Source organism: Eschrichtius robustus, chromosome 18, assembly GCF_028021215.1.
Source record: "Eschrichtius robustus isolate mEscRob2 chromosome 18, mEscRob2.pri, whole genome shotgun sequence".
Lineage (NCBI taxonomy): Eukaryota > Metazoa > Chordata > Mammalia > Artiodactyla > Eschrichtiidae > Eschrichtius > Eschrichtius robustus.
The window spans coordinates 13,158,186-13,169,500 of NC_090841.1; the positions used below are offsets into that span (position 1 = coordinate 13,158,186).

General features: G+C 41.7%; 1 pseudogene; it reads left to right on the top strand.

Moving 5' to 3' along the window:
- Nucleotides 1-2,508: 2,508 nt before the first annotated feature.
- Nucleotides 2,509-3,373, top strand: LOC137751828 (glyceraldehyde-3-phosphate dehydrogenase pseudogene; annotated as a pseudogene).
- The last annotated feature ends 7,942 nt before the right edge of the window (nucleotides 3,374-11,315 follow it).

The window sequence follows — 11,315 nt, forward strand, 5'->3', positions numbered from 1 at the left end:
CCTGAAAGCTTCAACTTTTCACTGTGAAACATGGTGCAATGTCACCCGCTGAGAACGAAGATGGCAGCAGGGAGCTTGGGACTTAAGGAAAAGTGAATAATCCCTGGGAGGAAAGCAAGAGACTGCTCCCTAGAGAAGCACGAAAGGATTGCTTTGAGGGTCTCACTGAGATTTGGGGATCAAAAACATATAGTAACAACAATCTGTGTTTTCCTCCAGTAACATTCAGTACCTAGGGATACGGGCAGAAAAGACCAATTCTACGTTTAGCCGAGGTCAGGACTTGGAAGGCTGATACCATTGGAGGAAATAGTTGGAAAGAGACTTGTAGTCAGGGAAGGGAGGGAAGCGATGAGGCGAAGAGGAGCCTGAGGGACTGAAGAACTCAGTGGGGCACGGTGGGTGAAAGTTGGACCACTAAGGAGCTGCGGGCAGAGATTATTTTTGTATTAGAGCTTCCAGCTTCAGAAATGAAGCTGTTCTTGGTGAGAATGAGGTTGAGGATGGGTTGCTCATGGAGAATGGAAGTCCAGGTTTTGTAAGTTAAGGAGGTGAAGTTGAAGCTTGATGGATTGCTCACCAGATGTGAATGCTGTCTATAACTACGGCAGGAGCTCTGGAAGTCACGACTCCTGTGAGTCAGGTGTCAAAATCTTCAATAAATGAAGACTGGTGGGATGGGGAGAATGGTAGAGCCCCATGGCCATGAAACCCAAAGAAGGGCTATTAGAAAAATGCAAAAGGGAATTTTGCCTATTAGTGAAGCTTAATTGGTTTATAGTTTGTTTCATTCTATGAAGCTGCTTAACTTTCCAATTTAATAAATCAAAAAACGTAAGTATGGCTGATAAGTGTGCCAACTGAAGAATGTCTCTAGCCATCCAGCTCTACAAGGATTGATTCATTAACCACTGAAGTTGCTGACCTTTAATACACCTTGAAAGGAGTTCAGGGTGGACATCAGGAATGAGACACTCTGTGCTCTGGGAAAACTGACACAACAGGCCTTTAGACAGTGTGATAGTTTCAGAAGAAAGTTTTATGAACCCAAACTCATGCATCTTCCCATACTTAGAAAAGCCCTAAAACCATTAACTAAGGTGTCGGTTCTTCATGACTAGCAACAAACTTCTACTGGGATGTGTGCTTGGTTGCTTGCACCCTCTTTGCCAAACTCACATATATACTGACCTCCCCTCTTACCTCTTGGAACAATTTCTCAGAGTTATCTGAGAGGCTATCTCCTGGGCTATAGTCCTCAGTAAGACACTGAATAAACTCTACTCACAGCTTTTAAATTGTGCATTTTTTTTTAAGTTGACAAGTATATCAAACGTATACAAATTCAGAAATAAATACTTAGAAAAAACTTAGTTCTATTGTTTTCTTTTAATGAGAGGCAATTTATCAGCCATCATGCATGTCCTATCTCATTTAAAAATATCACAAACTGACATTTTGCTAACGTATTACACTTACTCAAAATCATATTTTGTTTTATCTAAGCTTCGGGTAGCATTTAAGTGTTGCCCTGGGAAACTTGTTTACAAGGATTAAGCCCAAGATTAAATATTTTAATGACTAGATGGGGGAATGTTTTCTTTCTGCATCACTTCTCACCCAATTTAGGATATAAAGTATAAATCTTTTTGCAACAAACAAAGCTCCTTGAGAATCAGAGTCTGATTTCAAAACTAAGAAAATGTCATATTAAGTTTTTAAAACTTAAAACAGAAGGATAGTATGGAAACTCAAAGTGATAATGTTAAAGGTTAGGCATAAATCTTTATTTCTTCATCCCCTATAGGAGGAACTATAATCTACTGGTTAGAATTTAATTATAAGTGATCTCTATATTGTAAGAGAGACCATAGAGAGGGCTGTCACCTCCATCATTTATGCTCCTTTAAATTCTCAAGAATATCACTGGACTTAGCTAAATAATAATCAGGTCACTACTGAGAATTGTTCCTTCTCAGCTAAGCAGTAACCAGGAAAGATAAAGGCATATAGCTACAATTCCAAGTGCATAAGGCACAAGCAAGTTGTTCTTCCAACTGTTCCCTTAAACTCTTGTGGATTTTTAGTGCATGGAACTGAATTAAATGGCAGGAATTTGCAGAGATAACCAGCCCAGGTCTCTACAAAATAAGAAAGAAAAAAAAAGAGGGAGGCAGTGAACCCTGTTAGTATCAAGTCAGACATTTTGGTCGGAGCTGGGCAGGTTTGGTGAGGAATGGAACCAGACAGAGGAAGGGGCTGCATGTCTGTAGAGCTGGAATGGTGACCTGGTCCTGGCTGGTGCTCTCAGAGTTTCCACAGGACTATCCTGATGTGAACTTGAGCTTCCTGTTAGGCCCTTGAACTATGCAAGAATGCTTCCCAAGTGATAACCCTGGACTCCTATGCCTCAGCCCAACTCTACACCTGCTCCTCTAGGCAAACTCTCCACCTCATCCGTCACCTCATCCCTGTGAGTAACTTCATGGAACACATTAGTTATGTGCCATGCATACTAAATTAAAATCTCTTTTAGGCCTCATCCCCACCAGCATCAAATGGGGTGATGTTGATGTGGAGTTCCCTTGTGTCTTTGAGAAGGCTGAGGTTTACTTGAAGGTTAAGTCTTCATCTTTGCCCCTTCTGCTGATTCCCCATGTGCATGCGATGGGAGTGAACCATGAGAAACCTGAGAGCTCTCTCAAGATCGCCAGGAATGCCATCTGAACCACCAACCACAATGGCTCTCCTGCCCAAGATTTTCCATGAAACTTTCACATCGCAGAGGACTCGCCATCACAGTCCATGCCATCAACGCTACCCAGAGACTGATGGTGGCCCCTCTGGCAAACCACGGTGTGAGGGTCATGGTGCTGTCCAGAGCATCATCCTTGCAACCAAAGGCACTGCCAAGAGTGTGTTCTGGATCTGACCTGCCATCTAGAGAAAGCTGCTGAATTCGACAACATCACAAATGTGGTGGAGCAGGTGTCAGAGGGCCCCTGAAGAGCATCCTGGGCACCACTGAGGACTAGACGCTCTCCTGTGACTTTAACAGAGTCACTCACTTCTCCACCTTGACGCAGGGCCTGGCATTGCCCTCAGTGACCCTTTTGTTAAGCTTATTTGTTGGTATGAATTTGGCTACAGCAACCATGTGATAGACCTCATGGTCCACGTGGTTCCAAGGCGTAAGGTTTCCCTGGAAAACAAGCCTAATAGCCTTGAGGTAGAGAGAGGTTCTCAGCTGCTGAGAAGTCCTTGCCTCACCTCTAGCCCCCACCACAGTGAGAAACTCCCATCCCCCACACAATTCCCATTCCAAGCACCTGAAGAACCCTACCTTGTCAGGTACCATCAGCACAATCAATGATACACTGTACTCAGAGGAGGGAAATCTACATGAGTTCCCCTCTGAGAATCACATCCAAGCTCTTTAGTATGGCCTTTCTCTTCGTAATTGAGCTCTCAGATTACTTTTCTGTGCTCACTTCGAACCATTCATCCAACCCAATAGCCTATACTTCAGCCATATTGACCTATTTGCTGCATTCTAACAACTCTGTTTTAGTGAACACTATTTCCTTTCCTTGAATGCTCTTTCTATGATCTTTGGCTACCTGACAGATGACAGCTAATCTTGAGGTAATTAATGTAACAGAGTGTCAAAGAAGGAAGTCAGAAAGGGCTGTGGAAGAAAGGTCTTGATAATGAAGAGTTAGCAGTATATTATTACTCACTGATAAGCAAATCACTGATGACTCTTGGTTGTGAAATAGCTAGACATATGATGTTACTGAAGAGGCATGACCCAAATGTCGCCTCTTCTTCATTGTTTTCCCTATCCCCATTCCCCACCTCCTAATAAAATATCTTCCTGCTAGAATTATTTCCTCCTCTACTATAATGAGAGAGCCAATCCATCACTTGTGAGTTCTTTCATTCCTAAGGTTCTAACAAAGATATGAAGTTTCTTCACTTCTAAGGTTCTCATTTCTAAAGTTTACTTAGAAGGATTCCATTCCTTCCAGCCTCTTCTCTGAGTCCTTATAATATTATATTCATCTTTCCCTCTTTATTGGGGTCTTCCAGTCTATCTACAGTTATGCACAGATGCCCCCACCCTGAGTCACTTGACCTTAGTTCCCTTCTAGCTAACATCAGTATTTCTAAACTTTCTCACCCAACAGTTCTGGTGGGCAATATACTGACTGGTATGTCCTCTGTTTTGTTATTAAGGTGTTTCTCCACAGCCCCTTTCAGCTTCCTCCTTCATGCTTTCCACTGTTATCCCAGTTCCCTCAAGGTCATCTAACCAAAAAAAAAAAAAAAAAATTGAGATACCAAATACAAAGGCCTTACTTTAATTTCTATTTGACATAGATGATCTGTCCCAGCTCTTGAAATGCTCTCCTCTCCATCGTCTTCTTTCAGGACACCACAACGCCCCTGTTTTCTCCTATCTTTTCAAGCACACCCTTCAGACTCTCACTTGGATTCCTCCCTCCTCTTCCTCCTTCACCCTAGATATACCCTGGATTCTCATCTCTTTAACAGATGTTTTACTTTCACAATTTTAGCTATGATTCCTGTATGGATTAGTCCCATATGTAAGTCTTGACCTCTCTACCAAGCTCTGGTTCTGACTTCTGTCTGCCTATGGGATGCTTCCACTTATGGATACCACCAACACTTGGTACGACACCTCTACAACTAATTTTCATTATCTCTTTTCCAAAGACACCTGTGTGTCTATGTCTTACATTTCCCTTCCAGAAGAACCACACTGAAACCATGACCAAGAGATAAAGAGCTCTGCTACTTTTAAAGGCTTCCAAAAATGATAATTTCCTAAGCTTCTTTGGCAAACAAACTTTATAAACCAGGCTACAGAGAACTGAAGGAAAATGACAATCCTTTTAAATCTTAAGGTAGAGTTCTGTATTTTAAGGCTATAGATTTAAAAAAAGGCTAATTTTATAAGGAAAATCCCTTTTAGGGAAGCACATAAAGAGATTTAGATAGATTCTTTAAAAGACAAGATAGGCTTAAGAGTACTTACCTTAGAGGGATTATTTATGTAAGATATAAGGCAAAAAGAGATCTTGGAAAAATAAGATGCTGTATGAATGCAAAGATTGTTTCACTCTAATTATGGTGATTTAATTCATTTACTCCATGGGGATCATGCCTTAAAGATTTCAAAACATTTAGTCATCTGCCTCTGTTACAGATTTACTTTAACTTTTATCTCTTCGGCTATCTACCTTTTCGTCTAGAGGCTTTTGGTACAAAATGTTTCCATTAGGAGAAATATTTGACTAACCCTTTATAATATGAACAGAATAACATCTATTCTGGATTGCTAGCTGTTCTTTGAATAATAAATCTTCCCGCAGTTAAAAATGGATAATTAAGGTCTGTTTTAGAGACTTGATTTCAGAGAAAGGAAGCTCAGTAATTAAAGTGAGAATGAAAAAACGAAAATGAAAACTGATCAGGAGTGAATAACAATTTTCCACTTCCATTTAAAGGAATCTCTCAGGCACTAAATTTTATTCACATTGCCACACAGGCTACTCAAACTATTTATCTGCTTTCCAAATAGTCTCAGATTTTGGGTAAAGGAAACGTAAGCTATGTTATTTTGGCTCTGTAAGATAAACAGGAATGAAAAGCAATTCAAAAGTTCATGTTGCAGTGGAGGCTAAGAAAGAGGGAAAAAAGAGCAAGGATGTGTTGAGCAGGAGAAACTGGCCAAGCCCCTCTGCCCATTTCCTCCCCACCATGGCCTCTTCCTGGGAGAATCCCAGGCAGGCAAGGTCACTATGCCAGTTTTAAGGTTGCTGTGTCTTCAAAACCCATCTGCCTCTCAACATCCTTAAGCTGGCAAGGAACTGCTGGTCATAAGGGGCTGCTGTAGGTCTCCAGGACAGACTGTTCTACAAGAGGACCAAAGATATAACTAACCGCAAACAAGGATGCCCTTTATCCACTCTCATGGCGTGGCACTCAAATACATTCAACACCATCGTGGCTTTTAGGTCAGCCCTAACAACAGGAGAGAGGCACCCAACTCCTGTGAGAGAACCCCCAAACACCTGAACCATCCTCTCCAAGAAAATCTCAAAATCTCATGGAAACTATCAGGAGAGGACCACAAGACGAAAATAAAGCTCTCTTTTTTTTTCTAGACTAATAACGTTGACATTTCCAACGACAATCCACAGCATTCATACCAAACTAAATTGATTAATTATCTCACTTGTCACCTTCATAAAAGTTTAAGTTCTACTTGAGATGACTGGAGAACAGCTTAGCAAAAGTCAAACAAACTAAAACCAAAACCACTAATTGCTCATTATCAGTTGAAGGAGTTTAATTTTTAATATAACCTCTATTCCCTAAACTCTGTTTAATGAAGAAACTAAAGTATTAAAGACATCAATCTGCATAGGTAAGTCTTTAATACTTACAAAAAGTCTAAAGATAATCAAAACAGCCTATTATTAAAGGTTACATGTGGGAGAGTTGGGGGGTTTGATGATGCTCTTGTGGACTCCAGGTAGGCTGGCTCTAAAGAGTGTTTGGTTGCACATCTGTGCATGTGTTCAATCTGTTTGGTAATCTTAAACACTCTATCTAAGTCAACTGTTGTATTTATATTAACTTTTTTTTTTTCAGATAGCTTTGAGTGGCATACAGAGGTATGGCTATCTTTCCAAATGATTTTTGTAAAATATAATAGAAGGACTGTGTCCAAAGCATTGGATAGTTTATTTTTGTTCCACTATTTTTTACCATACATGCACAAACTCAATTGGAATAATATACTTGAAACTTCTCAGAATAATTACTTCATTATTTTAATGTCCGAGAATTACAAATTACTGAATAGGACATAATTCCTGATGCCACAGAGGGCAGGGAGGTGAGCCCAGAGCTTCTGTGGGTTGGCTCCAGCCAGAGCCCTGGCAGGGCGACATGTGGGTCTGAATGGCAGCTGCCTCACTCCAGGCAACTAGGGGCTGCAGGTCCTGCTTCATGGAAGCAGAGCCTTGCGGGAAGTATGTGCAGACCTGAGGCACCTCCCTGTATGTGTAAAGTGGCAGCTTGGACCCCCAGTGACAAGTCCCTTGGGTGAAGTTCCTGCATAGCCACTGGGAGTGGGGGCAGCTCTCTCCAGCATGGCCGCTGCTCCCCAGCCCTGCAGAGTTGATCCCTTATTGAGAATCCTGATTTATTTTCTAATCTAATTTGACACTCGCTTTTAACTGGCAAGTTTGGACCATTTACATCTATTTTTATTGCAATATCCTTGAAAATATTTCTATTGTTCTATTTTGTGTTTTCTATTTGTCCTGCTATTTTGATGCTTTTTCTCTCCCTTCCTTTTTTCCTTTTGATTCCATTTTTTAAAGTTACCTAATTTCCTTCTGAAATGTTGAAAGTTATTCACTATATTTTTATTTTATTTAACCCTTAACTTCATATTTATATATAACTTAAAATTAAAGTTAATATCTCCACCTTCCTCTAACAAATAAAAGATCTTAGAAAGTTTTAACTAAAACCACTTGCTTGCCAGATACTCTTACCCCATTTCCAATTTGAACTTAATTTTTTTTACCTGCAAAATTAAATATTTTTGTCATAGACTCAACATTTTAGATTTAACCATATGTTAACCTTTGCTCATCATTTCTTCTTGCATCTCAGACACACCTTTAGTTTCTCTTTTCTTCTTCCTAAAGTAAGTTGTTTAGAAGCTTTAATGAGGATCAGCTGGTAATAAACTCCAAATTCGTTTGCTGAAAATGTCTTTATTTTGCCCTCATTCTTGAATGCAATTTTAACTAGATATATATTACCAGATAGACAATTCTTTTTTTTTTTCAGCATTTTGAAAATATTGTTCTCCATCTCCGTTGTTGATGTTGAGAAGTCAGCTCTCTCACTAATCAACAGAGTCCCCCAAAGGGTGGTCCGTGGAGCTTGTTAGAAATGTAGATCTCAGACCCCAGCCTAGACCAACTGAATCAGAATGACTGAGATCCTCCAGTGTGTATTTGTTAAGCAAAATCTCTTAGAAAATGTTCGACAAGTTATATTACTTAGATTTTCATATTGCAATGTGTTTCTTCGACAAAAAGATCCCCATGTTATATTTTTTGTCAATATGCAATAATTTATTTTTTAAATACTTCTCAGTGAAGAAACAGCCGAGCTGAAATAATCCAAGATCTTTGACTTTAAAATTAATAGTTATATTCATAGACTCCACGGAAAAGCCGTTTTCTGATAGTTCAGGGACCTTTCATCAAATTTGGTGATTCAGTTATCTTCACAGAAAAAAATGTCAGCAGTTTGGGAATACTGGAACAATAGCCTCGTCTGGGCCCCTCCGTACTTCCCCTCCACTGGCAAGCAAGAGAAGGATAAAAAGCTTGAGCAGAAATAAAATCAGACACAGAACCTAATGGGGGAAGAGGCATATTTTTCCTTACCATGCTGATGGATGAATGGGAAACTTAAGACTTGAGTGTTTTAAAAGCTGGTGCTTTTAAGACTAATTATCTGTAATGACAATATGTCTGCCTGCTATATAAATAAGAACCTGGAATCAGACACGTCTGTCATAATGAAATGTGACACGAGGGAGATTAGACAAAAGCTTTCTGTACAGTGAGATCTTGGATAAACTCTTCCTCCGACTAATAAAATGTTCAATTGTTTGAGATGCTTGCACTGAGACTGGGATGGCAACAGGATCAGATTGTTGCAGGAGTTTTGTATGGATGAGTTATGCAGATCCAACCTGACTAGTTCATGAAAGCTCAGTGGAGGCTGTAAAAATCTATCCGCCAGCCATCGCCATTATCTGCGTAGGGGTGCGGGATCCACAGGGAGCTGAGGACTAGTACCTGACGTCATTTTATCGGTTTATTTACATAGAGGAGCTCTTTCCGAAGAAATCTCTTTTTTCTCTCTTTCTCTCCATCCAGAAACCCTCATAAAACAGGCAGAAACTATTGCGACCTGAGCCTTCCCCTGCCTCACTCCCTCTCTCTCCTGTAACTTCCACCTCTCCCTTTCAGCTGGCTCTTTCCCATGAGCCTAAATCTGCACACATGTGTCTCCCATCTCAAAAAAGGAATTAACAGAAAACAAAGGAAGTCCTCTTTGAATTCTGCCTACCCACTTGGCAACAAGTTTCTCACTCTCTCCCTTCACACTCAACTCACTGAAAGAGTGGTGCATTTCCATATCCTCCCTTTCATTCTCAAACCCGTTCTAGCCTGGCTTCTGCCTGGATTCGGCTGTGAAATTCCTCTTGGTAAAATCACCAACAGCAGCAAGGTGGCAATGTCTTAGTCCTCACCTAGTTGGCCGTCTCCAGGGCACCCAGCTCCACTGATAACTCCCTCTCTTCTGGAGTTTCTATACTCCCTTGGCCTCTAGGACCCCACTTCTCCTGCTGCATCTCACTTCCACCTTCTGCCCCCATCTCCTCTTCGTTGATCCTCCCATTAAACATTGGTGAGCCCCAGACTTCATTATGGGGCCCCTTCTCTTCACACCCACAGCCTCCCCACAAGGCTGAGAATCCCAAAATCTGTTATGTGCTGTTCAAACTCCTTCTTCATCCATCCTCACATAGATGTTCCACAGACACCTCAAATTCAATGTGACCAGAAAGGTTTTATTAAAAAAAAAAAAAAGAAAAAAGAAAAAAAAAAGGGTTTCCTTCTGTATTTCTTATCCTCTCAGTTACTCTAAACAGTAACCAAGAGATCAGCTTTGTCTCCTCTCTCTTCCCCAAAGTCTAGCCTCAATATCACTGAGTCCCGTGGACGTGCCTCCGTCTTACCTGTCCCCTCTCTCCATTCTCAATGGCACCACCGTAGTTCACACACTCGTTATCCCCTGGCTGGAATACTGCCTCCTAACCAGTCTTCCTGTCTTTATATTTGCTCCCTTCCAGCCCATTCACTTTACTCCCACCAGGGTGATCTGCTAAAGTTGCAAGCTTCAATCTGTTGTTGAAACCCTCTCTACTGGACATTAACTTATGCACCCTCCCAGATCTTTCAGCCTCCCTGTCTCCTCAACCATGGCCACTTCCAACCCCTCAGCACATACCTGTGGAGATCTTCTTCCTGAACCCAGGGCCTGGAGCTTCTAACTCCCCTCCACCACTTCCAGACTCAGAGGAAGCACCACATGTTAGTCCAGGTCCTCTGAGAAGCAAATGCCAAGATGCGAATAGACATGCAATGCAGACCTGATCCTGACAGAAGGAGAGAAGGATGGAAATGTGGATGGAAGTGTCCTAGACTGCAGTGCAGTTCTAAGGAAATTTTGGCAGGGCCACCGGGAAGTCCTCAAGCTAAATCTCCTGTGAGAGGAGTCCCCTGTCTCCTAGGAATAGATCTGTCTTAATATTTCTGCTATGATCAATCACTGGGGCAGAGAAGGAAGTGTGGTCTCTGTACAGCACAGCATATTTTCAGACCCACCAAGCAGTACTGTTGGACAGACGTAGCAGCAACCCAATGTATGATGGAAGTGGCACATTTGGGATGGGGCTGGAGCAGGTCCAAAACTATGAGTAAATTACCAGTAACTTCTGGTCCAGACTGCCATGCTACCTACTTCTACCGTATCAATGCCTCGCCTTCAACCCATGGATTTCCACTGACCAACTCTCAGAGGAAGAAAAGACAGGACTGGCTCACAGATGTATCAGAATGCTGTGTTGGTGTAGCTGGAAATGGACAGTTGTCACATGATAGCCCCAATTGTCAGTAACCCTGAAAGATGGTCTGATGTGGATGACTGACCTTGTCCAGCCAGTGCTTGTGCAACAGGCCCATGACCAGACCAGGGGTGACCAGGGTAGCAGGGATGAAGACCATGCATGGGCCTGATAACAAGGGCTTCTTGTCTTATGGCCAATCTGGTTATAGCCACTTTTGAGTGGTCAGTGTGCCAGCAACAGAGACTGAAGCTGCGCCCTCAACACATCACCATCCTTTGAGGTGTCATCCTACAGCCTACCTAGTGGCAAGTCAATGACATCAGAGCTTTTCCACATTGGAGGAGAGAGTAATTATTACTCCATACCAACACTGATACAAATTCTGGATGTGGGGTTGCCTTTCCTTTATCATCACCACCACCAAAGCGCTTACAGAACACTTCAGCTCTCAACGTGTTTTCCACACAATGTTCACTCCAACACGGGACCTTTTCTAGAGCAAAGGAGGTGCAGAAATGGGCTTGTCACCAGGGGACTCACTGATAATACCAGG